Source organism: Pleurodeles waltl, chromosome 4_1, assembly GCF_031143425.1.
Source record: "Pleurodeles waltl isolate 20211129_DDA chromosome 4_1, aPleWal1.hap1.20221129, whole genome shotgun sequence".
In the NCBI taxonomy this organism is placed as follows: domain Eukaryota; kingdom Metazoa; phylum Chordata; class Amphibia; order Caudata; family Salamandridae; genus Pleurodeles; species Pleurodeles waltl.
In genome coordinates this window covers 29424989-29445280 of record NC_090442.1, presented here as the reverse complement: position 1 = coordinate 29445280, position 20292 = coordinate 29424989, and the positions used below count along the sequence as shown (strand labels likewise).

General features: G+C 47.3%; 1 protein-coding gene, 1 long non-coding RNA gene and 1 pseudogene across 4 annotated transcripts in view; 2 read left to right on the top strand and 1 right to left on the bottom strand.

Moving 5' to 3' along the window:
- The window catches only part of LOC138287310 (zinc finger protein 850-like), a 369596-nt pseudogene that overhangs the window by 221600 nt on the left and 127704 nt on the right, over positions 1–20292 (top strand).
- The window catches only part of LOC138287305 (zinc finger protein 8-like), a 104109-nt gene that overhangs the window by 69826 nt on the left and 13991 nt on the right, over positions 1–20292 (bottom strand). The window lies entirely within an intron of this gene.
- Positions 1–20292, top strand: part of LOC138287312 (uncharacterized) — a 104556-nt gene that overhangs the window by 70967 nt on the left and 13297 nt on the right. The window lies entirely within an intron of this gene.

The following is a 20292-nucleotide window of genomic DNA, read 5'->3' as shown; positions in this document are numbered from 1 at the left end:
TGGCGGTGGGCCCCCACCTCCTCCCCCACAACTCACAGCATGGGAAGAGCAAGTCTTGGCAATACTGCTTCCTGAGGGCCTGGCCGAGTCAGAGGAGGACTGGACTCTGGTAAGTCAACTTTCAACAATTATCACACCCCTACCTGCATGCCAACACATACCCTCACCCTCACTCCCAACACTCCACTCCATCCCACACACCCCACCATCACATCTCACTCACCCCAATGCCAAGCACTGCATGCTGTACCAATGCATGGATACCCCTCACAGTCCTGCATGGACACTCATCACTAAAGCATGCACAGCAGAGGGAACCAACAATCCCACCATACACGAACATACAAAACTGAAAGCTGGTAGGGCAAATCCAACCATAGAGGGGAAGCCACGGAGGTACAATATGCCAGACACATTAACCATAACGCATCATTTACATTCCCACAGGTACCCCAGCCAATGTCAGTGGAGAAGAGGTGCCAGCACTACCCAGTCCCCCAACTGAAGAGGCCCACAGTGATGACAGCAGCTCTGGTCTTTAGGATCTGGATGACCTACCTGGCCCATCAGGGACCACTGGACAGCAGGTCACCCAGGCCCAGTCACACACCACCACCGAGCCTCCCCGATCTGGAAACACCACCACAGCACCCACCCAGCGTACCCACACCTCTGTCTCCAGGACACGTCAATCAGCAGTGTGTCCACCTCTACAGGGACCCCAGGCCACACCTCGCACACAGGGACCTGGGGTCAGTGGGCACACGGTTCAGGGGACAAAGGCACAGGCCAAAAGGGAAACTGGGAGGAGTGCTGTGCACCAGGGGGAGGGCAGGCCCAGGGAAGCGACTCTCCAGGAGGCACTCTCCGAGATCCTGGGAGCATACCAACATTCCCAGGACAATGTGCAGGAGAACAGGCGGCTGCAGGAGGGGCAGTAGCAGGGGATCAGGGAGGACTTGCAGGCCATGAACAACACCCTGATCTCCATAGCAGGGGTGCTGGCAAACATGGCCAACATTATGAGGGAGGGAGTGTCACACCAGCAGGCCCGTGGCACTAGCCAGACATATGAATAGCCTTCCACTTCCGCTAGTGGCCAGGAGGCCCCGCCACAGGACTCACAGGCCACCAGCACCCCTCCCCCTGCAGAAGGTGAATAACTCCGCAAACGTTCCCTACGATCCAGACAGAAGCCAGAGACACTTGCCAAGACCCCTGTCAGGAAATGAGACTCTCCTGATTGTCACCCTTGTGTCCCACTCAGTCACCCTGTCCACCTTGAACTGTCATTGCTTCCCTTCCTATGCCCCCATGGACAATGCACCTGTGCTACAAACAGACTGGAAAAATACCCTGGACTTTCCTCCAACATCACCCCCACCCATTGCACTTTCCCCCTATATGTTAGCACTCCAATGAACACCCTTCGATAAAAGTCCATTTGGAGTATGTGATGTATATCAAATGTGTATTATATGAAACAGATACAAAGATTGAAAATGAACTGTACATAGAATGAGCATAGACTGAATGACCTGTAGTGATCACACCAGGAGTATGTGTCAAGTCACCAGCATCTGCAAAATGAATTGCCAGAGGGAATAGTAAGTGGGCATAGAAGTGGGAAACATCACCTTCCATTGCCACACAGATTACAATCAAAGTCATTGAAATGTAAAGTTACATTGTCCTACCTGTATGTCATGGGAAGTATTGTCGAATAACTGATGTTCTGTTGTCCTTATCCTCTGCCTCCTCATCCTCACTGTCCACAGGGTCTACTGCTGCCACATGGGCATCTCCAGTCTCCAACTCCTGCAGAAAAGGTACATGGCGTCTGAGGGCCAGGTTGTGCAACATGCAGCATGCCACTACTGTAGGAGGCTGGCCTGGCTTGTAGTGGGTACCAAAGGTACTTACACCTTGTGCCAGGTCCAGTTATCCCTTATTAGGAGAATAGAGGTGTTTCTAGCAGCTTAGGCTGATAGAAGGTAGCTATGGCAAAACTTAGGCTGAACTAGGAGACATGCACAGCTCCTACTATACCACTTATATCATATAACACAATATCCTAAGAAAACAAAATACTCAGAGCGACTAAAAAATAAAGGTACTTTATTTTTATGACAAAATGCCACAAGTATCTCAGTGAGTACCCTCAGTAAGAAGGTAAGTAATATACACAAGTTATATGTAAACAAACCCAAAACAGGTAAGTAAGAGTAAGAAAAGTAATGCAAACAGTGTAGAATTACAATAGGATGCTATAGGTGAACATAGGTCTAGGGGGTAACACAAACCATTTACTCCAAAAGTGGAATGCGAATCACGAAAACCCCAGACCTATGGGAGCTTGTAGAGGGTCTCTGGGACTGTAAGAAAACAGTCAGGGTGTCCAAGATACCCCACCCCAAGACCCTGAAAAGTAGGAATAAAGTACACCTACTACCCCAAACACAATGGTCGTGATAGGGGGATTCTGCAAGAACCACAAACACCAGCAAAGCACTGAAGACGGATTCCTGGACCTGAGGACCTGCAAGGCAAGGGGACCAAGTCCAAGAGTCGCAATAGTGTCCGGGGGAGGGGGCAGGAGCCCAGGAAACCCCAGATGAAGGTGCAAGGAAGCTGCCTCCGGATGGAAGAAGGTTAGGCTTCTGCAACAACGAAGAGAGCTAGGAGCTTCTCCTTTGGATGGGAGATGTCCCACGGCGTGCTGAAAGTTGCAGAAGTGTTCCTATGCAGAAATACCGCAAATAAGCCTTGCTAGCTGCAAGGGTCGCGGTAGAGGTTTTTGGGTGTTGCTGGGGACCAGGAAGGACCAGGATGTCGCCCCTTGGAGGAGGAGACAGAGGGGGCGCGCAGCAACTCAGAGAGCCCCCACAGAAGCAGGCAGCACCTGCAGAAGTACAGGAGCAGGCACTTAGAATATTTGTGAACCGGAGCTGTCTCAGAGTCACAAAGGAGGGTCCCACGATGTCAGAGTCCAACTCAGTGGGTTGAGCACTGCAGGATGGAGTACTGGGGACCCAGGCTAGGCTGTGCACGAAGGAATCCTTGGAGGAGTGCACAGAAGCCGGAGCAGCTGCAAATCAGGCAGTACACAGGTTTGCAGTCTAGCGTGGGGAGGCAAGGACTTACCTCCACCAAACTTGGACTGAAGGATCACTGAATTGTGGGAGTCACTTGGTGAGAGTTCCTGTGTTCCCGGGACCACGCTTGTCAGGATGAGAGGGGACCCAGAGGACCGGTGATGCAGTCTTTTGGTGCCTGCGTTAGCAGGGGGAAGATTCGGTCGACCCATGGGAGATTTCTTCTTGGCTTCCAGTGCAGGGTGAAGGCAGGTGACCCTCAGAGCATGCACCACCAGGAAACAGTCGAGAAAGCTGGCAGGATTAGGTGCTACAATGTTGCTGGTAGTCGTCTTGCTACTTTGTTGCGGTTTTGCAGGCGTCCTGGAGCAGTCAGCGGTCGATCCTTGGCAGAAGTCGAAGGGGGAAGTGCAGAGGAACTCTGGTGATCTCTTCCATTCATTATCTGAAGAATACCCCAGAGGAAAGACCTTAAATAGCCAGAAAAGGAGGTTTGGCTACCAAGAAAGGAGGATTAGCTACCAAGAAAGGTAAGAGCCTATCAGAGGGGGTCTCTGACGTCACCTGCTGGCACTGGCCACTCAGAGCAGTCCAGTGTGGCCCCAACACCTCTGTTTCCAAGATGGCAGAGGTCTGGGACACACTGGAGGAGCTCTGGGCACCTCCCTGGGAGGTACTGGTCAGGGGAGTGGTCACTCCCCTTTCCTTTGTCCAGTTTCGCGCCAGAGCAGGGCTGGGGGATTCCTGAACCGGTGTAGACTGGCTTATGCAGAGATGAGCAGCATCTGTGCCCATCAAAGCATTTCCAGAGGCTGGTGGAGGCTACTCCTCCCCAGCCCTTCACACCTATTTCCAAAGGGGGAGGGTGTAACACCCTCTCTCAGAGGAAATCCTTTGTTCTGCCTTCCTGGGTCGGGGCTGCCCAGACCCCAGGAGGGCAGAATCCTGTCTGAGGGGTTGGCAGCAGCAGCAGCTGCAGTGGAAACCCCATAAGGGCAGTTTGGCAGTACCCGGGTTCTGTGCTAGAGACCCGGGGGATCATGGAATTGTCCCCCCAATACCAGAATGGTATTGGGGTGAGGATTCCATGATCTTAGACATGTTACATGGCCATGTTCGGAGTTACCATTGTGACGCTATACATAGGTGTGACCTGTGTATAGTGCACGCGTGTAATGGTGTCCCCGCACTCACAAAGTCGGGAATTTGCCCTGAACAATGTGGGGGCACCTTGGTTAGTGCCAGGGTGCCCACACACTAAGTAACTGGGCACCCAACCTTCACCAAGTGAGGGTTAGACACAAAAAGTGACTTGTAAGTTACTTAAGTGCAGTGAAAAATGGCTGTGAAATAACGTGGACCTTATTTCACTCAGGCTGCAGTGGAAGGCCTGTGTAAGAATTGCCTGAGCTCCCTATGGGTGGCAAAAGAAATGCTGCAGCCCATAGGGATCTCCTGGAACCCCAATCCCCTGGGTATCTAGGTACCATATACGAAGGAATTATATGGGTGTTTCAGTGTGCCAATGAGAATTGGTATATGTAGTCACTAGCCTGCAGTGACAAATTTAGAAAGCAGAGAGAGCATAAACACTGAGGTTCTGGTTAGCAGAGCCTCAGTGATACAGTTAGGCACCACACAGGGAACACATATAGGCCACAAACTTATGAGCACTGGGGTCCTGGCTAGCAGGATCCCAGTGACACATAACAAACACACTGACAACACAGGGTTTTCACTATGAGCATTGGGCCCTGGCTAGCAGGATCCCAGTGAGACAGTGAAAACACCCTGACATATACTCACAAACAGGCCAAAAGTGGGGGTAACAAGGCTAGAAAGAGGCTACCTTCCTACAACTACTATCTGGCAGACCTTCTTGGGTGAGTAGCACAGGGATCCACCTGTTAGTTGGAGGCACCGGAACTGGCCTTCAGGAGGCCAAAGGTCCTTTCAATTATCCTTCTTGTTCACCCATGTGCCTCATTATAACGTTCTTCTGCCCTTGCCCTGGCATTCCTCACAGGGGTCAGCAGCCATGATAGGTTTGGGTAACCAGAGTCACCTGCAAGTATTGAGGGATAACATTTAGTCACACACTATCCTATATGGCCAACCCCATACATCAACATCTACTGGGTGGGAACCAGGGCTCACCTATTAGCCACACTATGTGCCTCTGTAGTTGGGACATCACATTTGGGATGCTGCTATTCCTCAGGACAAAGGCATCATGCCCCAACCCAGGATACTTAGCATTGGCATGGGAGATGTACTGGTCTGCCAAGCACACCATCTGAACATTCAAAGAGTGGAAACTCTTACGATTTCTGTACACCTGTTCATTCTGACGGGGGGACTAATGCAATATGTGTTCCATCAATCGCCCCTATCCTGTGTGGAGGGACAGGTGGAAGTGAGGTAATTCCGCTGACGTTCTGCGCCATTGCGGGAGGCGGTCGGACAACCGCCGTGCAATTCCTCATTGGGTAACATTGGGCATTATGGGTTACAGAGGCCAATGGTGATCTACGCCGGTGGTGTAGGTATGCACTGCCGCGTACGTGACCGCCATTTTATTTCAGATTCCTCACTTGCTACCTGATCTTCAACAGAAGAGGACTTACACTGCATGTGCTGCTGTGACCTGTGTCTGGAACCTACCATTGCCCGTGTGACTGGGGAAAAGGCCCCTGCCTACACTTTGGCGGTGTTGGAGAGACTGGTGGATTGGGTCCTACCCCAGTACGGACTGCTGTATGGGCCTTTAGACCAACAGGTGAGTACACTGTGGGCACGATGCATGTGGCATGAATGCAAGGAGTGGTGTGGATGAAGGCCTCGTGTAAGGGGGGTGGGTGGATGTCCTCTGGGCGGCGTGTTGGTTGTGTGCTGGGCCATGTGTGTGCAAATTGTGATGTGAAGGGGTATGGTGGCCCATAAGTGTAACAGGCAGGACCGTCTGACTAATACTATTTTCCTGTGTGTATTGCCTCTGCAGGTCAGTGCCCATCAAAAGAAGGGTATATGGCGTGCCATCGCCATAGAGGTGCGGACCCTGAGGGTCTACAGCAGGCGGAGCACCCACTGTCAGAAATGGTGGGAGGACCCGAGACGCTGGGCAGGGAAGACCGCGGAGGACCAGCTGGGGATGGCCTCCCAACGAGAAAGGGGTGCCCGTCGAACCCTGACCCTCCTGATGGCCCGCATACTGGCGGTGGCCTATCTAGAGCTGGATGGGCGCTTGAGGGCATCACAGCAGCCACATGGGGTGAGTACAGTGCCCATCATTACAACTTACGCCTGGTGGGGTGGTATCCGGGTGGTGCATGTGTGTCAGTGGGTGCCCCTAGGCCAGGCCTGACATAGCAGCGTAGGTCTTCTGGTGGCTAGGGTTCTGAAGGGATAATCCTGCCTCCTAGTTTGTAAGCATCTACTACTGGTCAGGGCTGCGTGGGTCCCAGGTGTGCTGCAGTTGGCCGGGTGTGCACCTCCTCATGTGTTGGTGGCTAGCAATATCAGTGGTGGTGCAATGCATAGTGGGTAAGCCTGTTCCCTGTGTGTGTGGGAGCTGTGTATGCCAACGGTGGTGTTAGTGCAGCCATTGACCCAGTGTATCCTTTGTCTCTGTCCCCCACTTTTTTGTTTTGTTATCCTGTCCTTATGTGGTATGAATCAACTTTTATAACAATGTTTTTGATTCTACCTGTTGTAGAGTAGCCCACGCTATGGATCACGGTCTGTATACATTTTTACGCCCGATTCATTCAACCTTCATTATACTATGGGCCGGAAATTTTTACATTCAACCCTGTTTTTTTGCCAATATCTCAGACATGTGGGTTCAATTGCCATGGTGGGGTAGGCCATGATTATTTTTGTCACAATGAATATGGAGAGGCTCTTAATTTAATCCTATCCATATTAGACCTGATGCTATTGGGAAGTAAACATGGAGATAATGGGGCAGTGATTCCATCCCTTAGAGGTAATCACTCCTCATCCGTTATTAATTACATCTTAGTGTCCTCATCTGCTAATAATGCATGTGACACACCCCATATTGCTCAATCATCACTGAGTGACCATCACCTGATTATCCTCCCAACCCTACTTTGGGGCTCTAAGCGTAAGTCTCATACCATTATGAACCAGGTTGATCCTTATAGGCCTAACGGAGTGAGATTGAAATGGAAAGACATTGACACAGATGGCCTATTACAGAATATTGTGGGGGGGAGAATGTCTGTCCGAATTTAATTATTGTCTGCAAGACCAAATTGAACCTACAAGGTTGCTTAGTAGTTTTAATCATGTTATTACTTATACCAAGGTTTTTCTGACACGCAAACCAAAAAGCTAGGCAGCTTGAGAGGAAGAGAATGGTTTGACCATGCATGTAGTAAAGCCCGGGGGGAACTTAAGTCAGCCCTTCATATCTCCCCTAGAGATCCTGTGGCAATTAGGTCATTACGTGGCACATACTGGTAAGCCCTAGAGCGAAGGAAGACGTTGCTGAGGGAATATGCCTGGTCAAAATAATCCCTGGCCACAGAAATAAATAATAACAATTTGTTCTGGGAAACAAGTTAACAAGCCCTTTTTGTCTAATGAGGTGGTTTCCAAATTAGGCTCCAGCGTGTCTGTGAAGCTTGGGTAGCCCACTTCTCTGAGATTTTTAAGCAAAAGAGAGGGGTGGTAGACATATCTGGACAACAAGAGCCGTGGTGTGGGTATCCCATTTATTTAAATATTAACTTGGAGGAGGTCCTCCTGGCCATCTTAGGCAGTGCTAGGGGTAGGGCCCCCAGTCCTGATAGGGTACCGGTGGATGTTTTTAAAGCCAATATAAATCTCTGGGCCCTTATCCTCACTAGGGTGTTTAACGCAGTAACAACTGGAGATATCCCGTTATCCGGGACTTCCTCCATTATTGTAGTCATATATAAAAAAAGAGATAACTCAGACCCAAACAACTATCGACCAATGTCACTGATGGACTCATCTATGAAAGTCCTAAATAGGGTCTTATTGGCAAGACTTGATGAGTGGGCATTGGACAACAGTATTCTCTCTCTCCTGTTCAATTTGGTTTTAGAAAAGGATTAGGTACTATTGAACAATGTGTAGATCTAGATCTGTTGATAGGGAAATATATACGAAGGCCAAACCATGGGCATTATACCTATGTTTCGCAGATCTCAGTACTGCCTTGGACGTAGTAGAGCATACCCTACTATGGCCTACACTACTGGAACTGGGTCTCGAGAGATATCATTGACTATTTGGCCTGTCTATATAAAAATCTAACATGTAAAGTTTGTTTTGGGCCAAAGGGAGAATGCACCTGTCCCTTTATGGTTGGGAGAGGTATTCATCATGGCTGTGTCCATTCTTATTCTCACTATTTATTAATGGGGTGGATACATTTCTACAAACAATACAGGCAAACCCACCTCAGGTATCATGGCGTCCCACATCTGTGTTACTATATGCCAATGATGCTGTCCTGATTTCAGGGACTCCAGTGGGACTACAGAAATTAATGAACGGTTTCAAACAATTAATGACACTTAAGGGTATGATGCTTAACAAATCCAAAACCTTCACAATGGCCTGTGGACAAAAAGCCCACAGATGTAAGAGCTTCTCCATCCAGAACACGCAAATAACCACTTGTTAGTTCCTTCAGTTGTCCTATTTTAAAGCAAAGGGTCTTGGGAACAGCATATCCACATGGGTAGAAACAAAATGTGTAAGAATTTGCATGGCATTTTTAGATTTGCCAGCAAATTGGGGAGTCGTCGTATAATAGCTATGATGGATATCTATAGGGCCAGAATTTTATCTATGGTAGCTTATGGTGCAGGAGTGTGGGGTCATACTAAGAGTACTCCTCTGCAAACAGAGGAAAATTGCTTTTTAAAACAGTTGCTATCCTTACCTACCTCAGCATCTAACTGGATTGTACACCATGGGATGGGTCTCCAATATTTGGAGGATGTGTAGCAGATGAGCCAGTTGCTTTTATGGTACAATATTTGGTCCAAAGACGAAACTTATTTTAGATTGTTTAAAATTGGACAATGCCTTATGTATCCCCTGGCTTGCTTATATTGATTCCTCCCTTTACAAATTGTTTAATATAACAATAAAACCAGACTCAGAATGAGTGTTGACACTCTCAAAGAAAATTATTAAGGTTACATTCCTGCAATATAGGTTGGATGGCAGGAAAGCCACCAAAATGACAAAATCTACAGTTGGTGTATATATGTCCTTTTCTTCTGAGGAAAGTAGCAAATTATATTTCTCAAGCGTTACTAAAATGCAGCATCGTTTCGTCCTGACAAGATTTAGGCCCTCATTACAACTTTGGCAGTATTTTTATAAGACCGCCGAAGCCGTGTCCACCAAAACACCGCCAGTGCTGGCAGTCTTCAGACCACTGTATTACGAATGATCTCGGTTATGCTGGCGGTCGGCGGGGAAGAAGCGGTTCCAGCACCGTCACTGCAACGCCAAAGAAACTCCACCCGCCGTATTATGACATGTAATACGGTGTGGCAGTGTCCTGATGGCGGGGAGCTGGCGGCAGTGGAAGCGTCGGGTCCCGTTCCCTGCCGGACAACATCCTCGCTAGACAAGTAAGTGGATCGTCCGAAAGGGGAGGAGGGTGCGAGGAGTTGTGTGTGCGTGTGTGTATGCGTGTGTGAATTTAAGTGTGTATACGTGTGTGTATGTTGAAGTGTGAATGTGGAAGTGCGTGCGTGTTTGAAAGGTGATGTGAATGCATGCGTGATTGTTGAAGTGAGTGTGTGTTCTTATGTTTGTGTGAATGTGTGTCTGTTGGTGCGAGTCACTGAGTGTATGTATGCGTGTTGGTGAATGTAAGTGTTCGTGAATGCGTGAATGTAAGTCTTAGTGAATGCATGAATGTAAATGTTGGTGAATGAGTGAATGTAAATGTTGGTGAATGCGCAAATGTAAGTGTTGGTGAATGCATGAATGTAGTTGTTGGTGAATGCATGAATGTAGGTGTTTGTGGCTGCATATCTGCGGGGTGCGTGTGGGGTGAGGGAGCAAGCACGGGAGCGGGGATTGGGGTAGGGGGTGCTGTCATTGTAATGGTGGTGGGGGGCCATGTAAGGGAAGGGGGTTGGGAGGTCATGTGAGGGAAGTGGGGGTGGGGGAGTCGTCGCTGGTAGCCTTTCCGCCAGGGTTTTCGTGGTGGTGCTACTGTTGCTGAATCCCTGGTGGAAAGGTGACTCATAATACCGCTGGCGGTCTTCAGTGGACTGCCGGACCAGTGGTGCCGATTTCCGGGCCCGGCGATCCGACCACCCTGGCAGAACCAGCGGCAATGTGACGGTTTGACAGAGGTCAATCTGCCACACCCGTAATGTGGCAGTGAGACCGCCACCGCGGCCCTGGTGGTCTTTGAACAGCCAGGGTCGTAATGAGGGCCTTAGACTGAGAATGGTGCCTCATTAAGTAGCATTTCCTAAAATGAGGACTTGCCCTAGTGATACGGACCGCTGCCCCTGTGACGGGGCTATTAAACAGAGCACTTTGCACTTTATGGTATTCTGCAAATTTTATGTACACCACAGGATCTTTTATCTTAAACCTCTTAATTGCACAGAATATAAAAACTTATTTGGCCACACTGGAATTTTTGTCAGATTTAAATAATCCCCACTTGAGTTACATGGTGGTGTTATACATTTTAAATGCCATCTATATAAGGAAAAGCTTCTCTTTTTAGTTTCTGTACTATCTGGATATGAGTTATTCTACAGGCTGAGTTTTGTTTTAATTATTTATGATAATCAATATTATGTCTTTGATTGGGACTGTGTACAATGATTTAATATTTATGTACTTTTATGGCTATTTTTGTATTTGCTGAATAAAGCTTATGAATCGAAGCATATTGTAGCAAATATGTGTTGTTCATGTAAAGAGTGTGTGTGTAAACAAAAGTAGAGAAAGACATTGGATGAAGACCTTATTTTATTTAAAATGATTGATTTCATCAAGAAAGGATGGCCAAGAGAAAAGAGAAATGGGTTGTGTGAATTGTAGACCTATAGCTAAGTCGGGACTTTGAGAGTTGAGCCATGAAGGACATTCCGGTATGATATCTAACAAGAAAAGATTGATGATGTAATACTGAACAGCAATGTGGCAAGGTTCATTAGAGAGAGACTACCTGTTGTTTGCAAAATGATTTAAAAAAAACTATATCTAGAGTTCTGCCTATAAAAGAAGGGGGTCCCTATGCATCAGAAATTTGCTATTATGCTTGTGGAATACATGTCAAAGTGGATAGAGGTGAGGTTTGTATTTTTCAGAGAGGGTTTTCTGTATGAGTTGGTATTGGATAATGTTTTACAATTTGTCTTGAGGGAGATTGAGATTTGGGTGGAACTAGTATTAAGCATAAATGTGCTAGTCTTTATCACCCACAGATTATGGGACAAGTAGAAAGGATGAACAGAGTGGTGAGTGAGTGTATCAGAGGATTTTTGGTGGCAGGTGTTGTGGTGTTTGACTCTCATTATACTAAATGAGACTGCTGGATTCAGGCGGCAGTACCACCAGGCTGTGGGGAATGGAGTCCAATTCCACATCGTGTGATAACTGATGGCCTAACCCTTCAGGCCAGCTAGCAGTACCTCACCAGCACCTAAAGTTGGCAGTGATTTGTGGCAGCCGTGTGCATGACATTCAGATTTTTCAGGAAAATCGTGGTGCAACCAATCTCATCATATTCTCCCAGTTACATTTGTCTCACACATACAAAGACAAATAGAAGCAGAAATCAGTTCAATATATTTTACTTGAATCAACTGCGTTCTAGATAAAATACCATGTACTGTAATGATTAGGGTGATAAAACAGAATAATAGCAATAGGGTGACAAGGAAAGTGAAACACAAGAAAAGTTCCACCATAGTGTCAGGGTGCTAAGTGTCAGGATTCCTACCTACACCACTAGGGTACTGCTAGAGCACAGCAGTTTTAGCCCTAATCTGCCCTTCAGGTTCCCTAGGAAGACACCAACCCACATACCTGAACATGTTAGGAGTGAAGAGGGCTGTTGGTCTACTGAGAGTCCTCTCTCATGTAAATGAAAAGACGCTTTGGTGGTCAGTTGAACGAATAAAGCTTGTGTTGATGATGAAAAGACGCCAAGTCTCGGAAGACAGCTGCAGTGAAGTGACAGCATGCAGTGTCAATTTTCTGGCTGGAACTCTCCCTCTAACGTATAGGGGGCAGAGGGATGTTTTTATAATAAAACAACTGGTGTTTTGTGGAAACCTGCCCTAACGTAAGAACAAGTATGTTTCTCGTGAAGTGGCAGAGATTTCGGTGTTCCACTTTGTACTGACAACATATTGGAGACAGCCTTGAGCAAAGCATAGAACAAGAGTGTTAGAGTTAAAGATATGAAAACAATTTCTGTGCTAAAAGAGTATGAGATAAAAGAAAATAAAACATCATCACAGAAGAGAGCTTCTGCTCAGAATATAAAATTAATTGTTACTAGGCTAAAAGCCACCAGCTGCAGGCCTATTGCTAAAAATAACATGCCCATAAAAGCTACTAAAATAACTTCACATCAATGTCAAAGTAGAGCTTTCCTTTGGGCTTAGCCATAACACACCATGCTGCAGCATTTAGTGCACAGAAAGGTTGACACTTGCATGATTTGGACAACATAATGTTCATTGGACAGTCTAAAGAGGGGCTAAGATACATTAGCCTTCTAAAGATGGATCAACCATCAAGAGATGCATATGATATTGTGAAGCTATTGTTCACAATGACATGATCACCTAGCCAATTATTTGTTAAACAATCATACTGCTCAGGAATTACAAGGGGAATCAGATGCCAAATGCCCCCAGTAATTCCACATACCTCAGAGTAATCACCATTAACTTCACTTACCCAGCAGTTACTTGTACCACTGGTATTGGTGGCTTAGCAGGAGGAAATACAGACAGAAGCATATAGAGGCCTATATTAGATAAAATAAAAGTAGGCAAATATGTCACCCAATCCTGTTTACTGCAATACAACTAACCCAGCTTGACATTCAGACCATCGTGTACATAACCCTACAGACCACAGCACCACCTAATTTTGAAAACCCCTTGAACTAGTAAGTTGTTCTATATGATACAGTATGTTATGATACAAGGGACCATCTCTGACCTGCAGGTGCCCCAGTTCTATCTATGCACATTGTGAGAAGGTAGCCTCTTTCTAGCCTTGTTACCCCCACTTTTGGCCTGTTTGTGAGTGTATGTCAGGGTGTTTGTCACTGTTTTCACTGTCTCACTGGGATCCTGATAGCCAGGCCTCAGTGCTCATAGTGAAAACACCATGTTTTCAGTATGGTTGTTATGTGTCACTGGGATCCTGCTAGTCAGGACCCCAGTGCTCATAGGTTTGTGGCCTTATATGTATGTGTCACTGGGACCCTGTCACACAGGGCCCCAGTGCTCATAGGTGTGCATGTATATGTTCCCTGTGTGGTGCCTAACTGTCTCACTGAGGCTCTGCTAACCAGAACCTCAGTGGTTATGCTCTCTCATTACTTTCAAATTGTCACTAACAGGCTAGTGACCAATTTTACCAATTTACATTGGCTTACTGGAACACCCTTATAATTCCCTAGTATATGGTACTGAGGTACCCAGGGTATTGGGGTTCCAGGAGATCCCTATGGGCTGCAGCATTTCTTTTGCCACCCATAGGGAGCTCTGACAATTCTTACACAGGCCTGCCACTGCAGCCTGAGTGAAATAACGTCCACGTTATTTCACAGCCATTTTACACTGCACTTAAGTAACTTATAAGTCACCTATATGTCTAACCTTTACCTGGTAAAGGTTAGGTGCAAAGTTACTTAGTGTGAGGGCACCCTGGCACTAGCCAAGGTGCCCCCACATTGTTCAGAGCCAATTCACTGAACTTTGTGAGTGCGGGGACACCATTACACGCGTGCACTACATATAGGTCACTACCTATATGTAGCTTCACCATGGTAACTCCGAATATGGCCATGTAACATGTCTATGATCATGGAATTGCCCCCTCTATGCCATCCTGGCATTGTTGGTACAATTCCATGATCCCAGTGGTCTGTAGCACAGACCCTGGTACTGCCAGACTGCCCTTCCTGGGGTTTCACTGCAGCTGCAGCTGCTGCTGCTGCCAACCCCTCAGACAGGCAGCTGCCCTCCTGGGGTCCAGCCAGGCCTGGCCCAGGATGGCAGAACAAAGAACTTCCTCTGAGAGAGGGTGTGACACCCTCTCCCTTTGGAAAATGGTGTGAAGGCAGGGGAGGAGTAGCCTCCCCCAGCCTCTGGAAATGCTTTGTTGGGCACAGATGTGCCCAATTCTGCATAAGCCAGTCTACACCGGTTCAGGGACCCCTTAGCCCCTGCTCTGGCGCGAAACTGGACAAAGGAAAGGGGAGTGACCACTCCCCTGACCTGAACCTCCCCTGGGAGGTGTCCAGAGCTCCTCCAGTGTGCTCCAGACCTCTGCCATCTTGGAAACAGAGGTGCTGCTGGCACACTGGACTGCTCTGAGTGGCCAGTGCCACCAGGTGACGTCAGAGACTCCTGCTGATAGGCTCCTTCAGGTGTTAGTAGCCTTTCCTCTCTCCTAGGTAGCCAAACCCTCTTTTCTGGCTATTTAGGGTCTCTGTCTCTGGGGAAACTTTAGATAACGAATGCATGAGCTCAGCCGAGTTCCTCTGCATCTCCCTCTTCACCTTCTGATAAGGAATCGACCGCTGACCGCGCTGGAAGCCTGCAAACCTGCAACATAGTAGCAAAGACGACTACTGCAACTCTGTAACGCTGATCCTGCCGCCTTCTCGACTGTTTTCCTGCTTGTGCATGCTGTGGGGGTAGTCTGCCTCCTCTCTGCACCAGAAGCTCCGAAGAAATCTCCCGTGGGTCGACGGAATCTTCCCCCTGCAACCGCAGGCACCAAAAAGCTGCATTACCGGTCCCTTGGGTCTCCTCTCAGCACGACGAGCGAGGTCCCTCGAATCCAGCGACGCTGTCCAAGTGACCCCCACAGTCCAGTGACTCTTCAGCCCAAGTTTGGTGGAGGTAAGTCCTTGCCTCACCTCGCTAGGCTGCATTGTTGGGAACCGCGACTTTGCAGCTACTCCGGCCCCTGTGCACTTCCGGCGGAAATCCTTCGTGCACAGCCAAGCCTGGGTCCACGGCACTCTAACCTGCATTGCACGACTTTCTAAGTTGGTCTCCGGCGACGTGGGACCCCTTTGTGCAACTTCGGCGAGCAGCGTTTCACGCATCCTCGTAGTGCCTGTTTCTGGCACTTCTCCGGGTGCTACCTGCTTCAGTGAGGGCTCTTTGTCTTGCTCGACGTCCCCTCTCTCTTCATGTCCAATTTGCGACCTCCTGGTCCCTCCTGGGCCCCAGCAGCGTCCAAAAACGCCAAACGCACGATTTGCGTGTAGCAAGGCTTGTTGGCGTCCTTCCGGCGGGAAAACACTTCTGCACGACTCTCCAAGGCGAGAGGGATCCGTCCACCAAAGGGGAAGTCTCTAGCCCTTTTCGTTCCTGCAGAAACCTCAGCTTCTTCCGTCCAGTCGAAGCTTCTTTGCACCCGCAGCTGGCATTTCCTGGGCATCTGCCCATCTCCGACTTGCTTGTGACTTTTGGACTTGGTCCCCTTGTTCCACAGGTACCCTAGATTGGAAATCCACAGTTGTTGCATTGCTGGTTTGTGTCTTTCCTGCATTATACCTCTAACACGACTCTTTTGTCCTTAGGGGAACTTTAGTGCACTTTGCACTCACTTTTCAGGGTCTTGGGGAGGGTTATTTTTCTAACTCTCACTATTTTCTAATAGTCCCAGCGACCCTCTACAAGGTCACATAGGTTTGGGGTCCATTCGTGGTTCGCATTCAACTTCTGGAGTATATGGTTTGTGTTGCCCCTATCCCTATGTTTCCCCATTGCATCCTATTGTAACCATACATTGTTTGCACTGTTTTCTAAGACTATACTGCATATTTTTGCTATTGTGTATATATATCTTGTGTATATTTCCTATCCTCTCACTGAGGGTACACTCTAAGATACTTTGGCATATTGTCATAAAAATAAAGTACCTTTATTTTTAGTATAACTGTGTATTGTGTTTTCTTATGATATTGTGCATATGACACTAAGTGGTACTGTAGTAGCTTCACACGTCTCCTAGTTCAGCCTAAGCTGCTCTGCTAAGCTACCATTATCTATCAGCCTAAGCTGCTAGACACCCTATACACTAATAAGGGATAACTGGGCCTGGTGCAAGGTGCAAGTACCCCTTGGTACTCACTACAAGCCAGTCCAGCCTCCTACATTGGTTGTGCAGTGGTGGGATAAGTGCTTGAGACTACTTACCACTCTTGTCATTGTACTTTTCATAAGAGAAAAATATACAAAACAAGGTCAGTGTATATACACATAGCCAAAAAGTTTTGCATTTCCTCTTTTCACTCTTTTCTAAGTGCTGAAAAGTACTTCTAAACTTTCAAAAAGTTCTTAAAAGTTTAAAAAGTTTTTTTCTGTCTTTCCAAAAAGTTCTGAAAACTTTTGTCTCTTTCTCTATCACTTTAACTCTCTCTAAAAAAATGTCTGGCACAGGCCAAAGTGTTGATCTGTCCAAACTTGCATATGACAACCTTAGCTGGAAAAGAGCAAGGAGTCTCTGTATAGAGAGAGGTTTGAGTGTAGGGAAGAATCCTGCCTTAGAACTATTAATTAACATGCTTAGAGAACAGGATAAGGCCATAGGTGCCCCATCTGTTGAAAAAGTACCTAATAGTTCCCAATCAGATTCAGGGACTCCCCCAGGAAAAGATTCAGGAAAGAAACTTCCTAGCCTGCCCATTACTAGACAATCTAGCATAGATGGTAATGATGATGAGCCACACCATAGAAATAGTGTTGTCTCACATCATAGCAAAAGCATTTATTCTCACCATACTGGTAGTAATGTTTCTGTAAACCAAGCTGTTAAGTTGGCCTCTGTAAGGGACAGGTCTCCTTCTGTTCATTCCCATCATACCTCTGTATCTAGAAATGACCCTCCCACCCACCCTGATGACAGATTGTTAGAAAGGGAGCTCAATAGATTGAGAGTGGAACAAACCAGACTGAAGCTCAAGAAGCAACAGCTGGATTTGGATAGACAGTCTTTAGAATTAGAGAAGGAAAGACAGAAGTTGGGTTTAGATACCCATGGTGGCAGCAGCAGTATTCCCCATAGTCATCCTGCAAAAGAGCATGATTCCAGGAATCTGCACAAGATAGTTCCCCCTTATAAGGAGGGGGATGACATTAACAAGTGGTTTGCTGCACTTGAGAGGGCCTGTGCTGTACAGGATGTCCCTCAAAGGCAGTGGGCTGCTATCCTATGGCTATCATTTAGTGGAAAAGGTAGGGATAGGCTCCTTAGAGTGAAAGAAAATGATGCCAATAATTTCCAAGTTCTTAAGAATGCACTCCTGGATGGTTATGGCTTAACCACTGAACAGTACAGGATAAAGTTCAGAGAGACCAAAAAGGAGTCTTCACCAGACTGGGTTGATTTCATTGACCATTCAGTGAAGGCCTTGGAGGGGTGGTTACATGGCAGTAAAGTTACTGATTATGAAAGCCTGTATAACACAATCCTGAGAGAGCATATACTTAATAATTGTGTGTCTGATTTGTTGCACCAGTACCTGGTAGACTCTGATCTGACCTCTCCCCAAGAATTGGGAAAGAAGGCAGACAAATGGGTCAGAACAAGGGTGAACAGAAAAGTTCATACAGGGGGTGACAAAGATGGCAATAAGAAGAAAGATGGTGAAAAATCTCAAGATAAGCATGGGGATAAGGGTAAAACCAAAGATCCCACTTCAAATCTTAAACACTCTTCAGAGGGTGGGGATAAAACAAATTCTTCCTCTTCTTCCCAACCTGCACACATTAAAAAGCCTTGGTGCTTTGTGTGTAAAAACAGAGGCCATAGGCCAGGGGATAAGTCCTGTCCAGGTAAACCCCCTGAGCCTACCACCACTAATACATCAAGCTCTAGTGCCCCTAGCAGTAGTGGTACTAGTGGTGGGACTGCTGGCAACAGTCAAGCAAAGGGTGTAGTTGGGTTCACTTATGGGTCCATAGTGGAAACTGATGTAATCAGTCCCAAGACAGTTTCTGTCACACCTAGTGGCATTGGCCTTGCCACACTGGCTGCTTGTCCCCTTACAATGGATAAGTACAGGCAGGCAGTTTCAATAAATGGTGTTGAGGCCTTGGCCTACAGGGACACAGGTGCCAGTTTCACTTTGGTGACTGACAACCTAGTGCACCCTGATCAACACATCATTGGACAACAGTATAAGATTATTGATGTCCATAACTCCACTAAGTTTCTTCCCTTAGCTATAATTCAGTTTAGTTGGGGTGGAGTTACTGGCCCTAAGCAGGTGGTGGTATCACCTAGCTTACCTGTAGACTGTCTCTTAGGTAATGACCTAGAGGCCTCAGGTTGGGCTGATGTAGAGTTTTATGCCCATGCAGCCATGCTGGGCATCCCTGAGGAATTGTTCCCTCTCATTTCAAGTGAAATGAAAAAGCAAAGGAGAGAAGGCCTGAAAACTCAGGATCCCTCTCCATCAACAGGTACAAAGGGTATCACAGTATCCCCTAACCACCCTACCATTCAGGATACTATTCCTGTGGTGGGAGAAACCTCTCCTGGGGTGGCACCTGTTCCAAGGGAATCATCAGCTGGCAAAGCTGGACTCCCTGAGGTGGAAGTACCTCTCTGTGGGATAACTAACATTGGTGAGAAAAACAGCACCATTTTAGTTAACATGGAGCATCCCTCCAACCCTCCCAGAGAAACTTTAGTGCAGAAACCCTGCACTACCTCACAACACTTAGGACAGCATCCCTGCCCTAGTGTGGAGCTAATAGGACAGCATCCCTGCCCTGCTCCAACTCAAGAGAAACAGCATCCCTGTTCTCTCTTCCAGCCAGATGGACAAAGTTTTTGCCCAGCTATGGCTTTTCTGAGACAGCATCCCTGTCTGGCATTTCCATCACTACAAATAGGTTCAGTGGACAATTCCCACTGCTCTAAACTAAAACTTACTGATAGAAACTCTGAAAATACATCTTCACATTGTTGCTTAGCTAAAAAACTTCAAACAGGGTGGTTTACATCCCCACAGGGAAGTAACCATATAGTGGATGATAAAGGGAGTAACCAATCTATTGCAGAGCTACTCTCTACTTATCACCACTTAGACAATAAAGTCTCAACTGGCCAAGGTTAGCCTTATTGTCCTTCGTTTGGGGGGGGGGGTTGTGTGAGAAGGTAGCCTCTTTCTAGCCTTGTTACCCCCACTTTTGGCCTGTTTGTGAGTGTATGTCAGGGTGTTTGTCACTGTTTTCACTGTCTCACTGGGATCCTGATAGCCAGGCCTCAGTGCTCATAGTGAAAACACCATGTTTTCAGTATGGTTGTTATGTGTCACTGGGATCCTGCTACTCAGGACCCCAGTGCTCATAGGTTTGTGGCCTATATGTATGTGTCACTGGGACCCTGTCACACAGGGCCCCAGTGCTCATAGGTGTGCATGTATATGTTCCCTGTTTGGTGCCTAACTGTCTCACTGAGGCTCTGCTAACCAGAACCTCAGTGGTTATGCTCTCTCATTACTTTCAAATTGTCACTAACAGGCTAGTGACCAATTTTACCAATTTACATTGGCTTACTGGAACACCCTTATAATTCCCTAGTATATGGTACTGAGGTACCCAGGGTATTGGGGTTCCAGGAGATCCCTATGGGCTGCAGCATTTCTTTTGCCACCCATAGGGAGCTCTGACAATTCTTACACAGGCCTGCCACTGCAGCCTGAGTGAAATAACGTCCACGTTATTTCACAGCCATTTTACACTGCACTTAAGTAACTTATAAGTCACCTATATGTCTAACCTTTACCTGGTAAAGGTTAGGTGCAAAGTTACTTAGTGTGAGGGCACCTGGCACTAGCCAAGGTGCCCCCACATTGTTCAGAGCCAATTCACTGAACTTTGTGAGTGCGGGGACACCATTACACGCGTGCACTACATATAGGTCACTACCTATA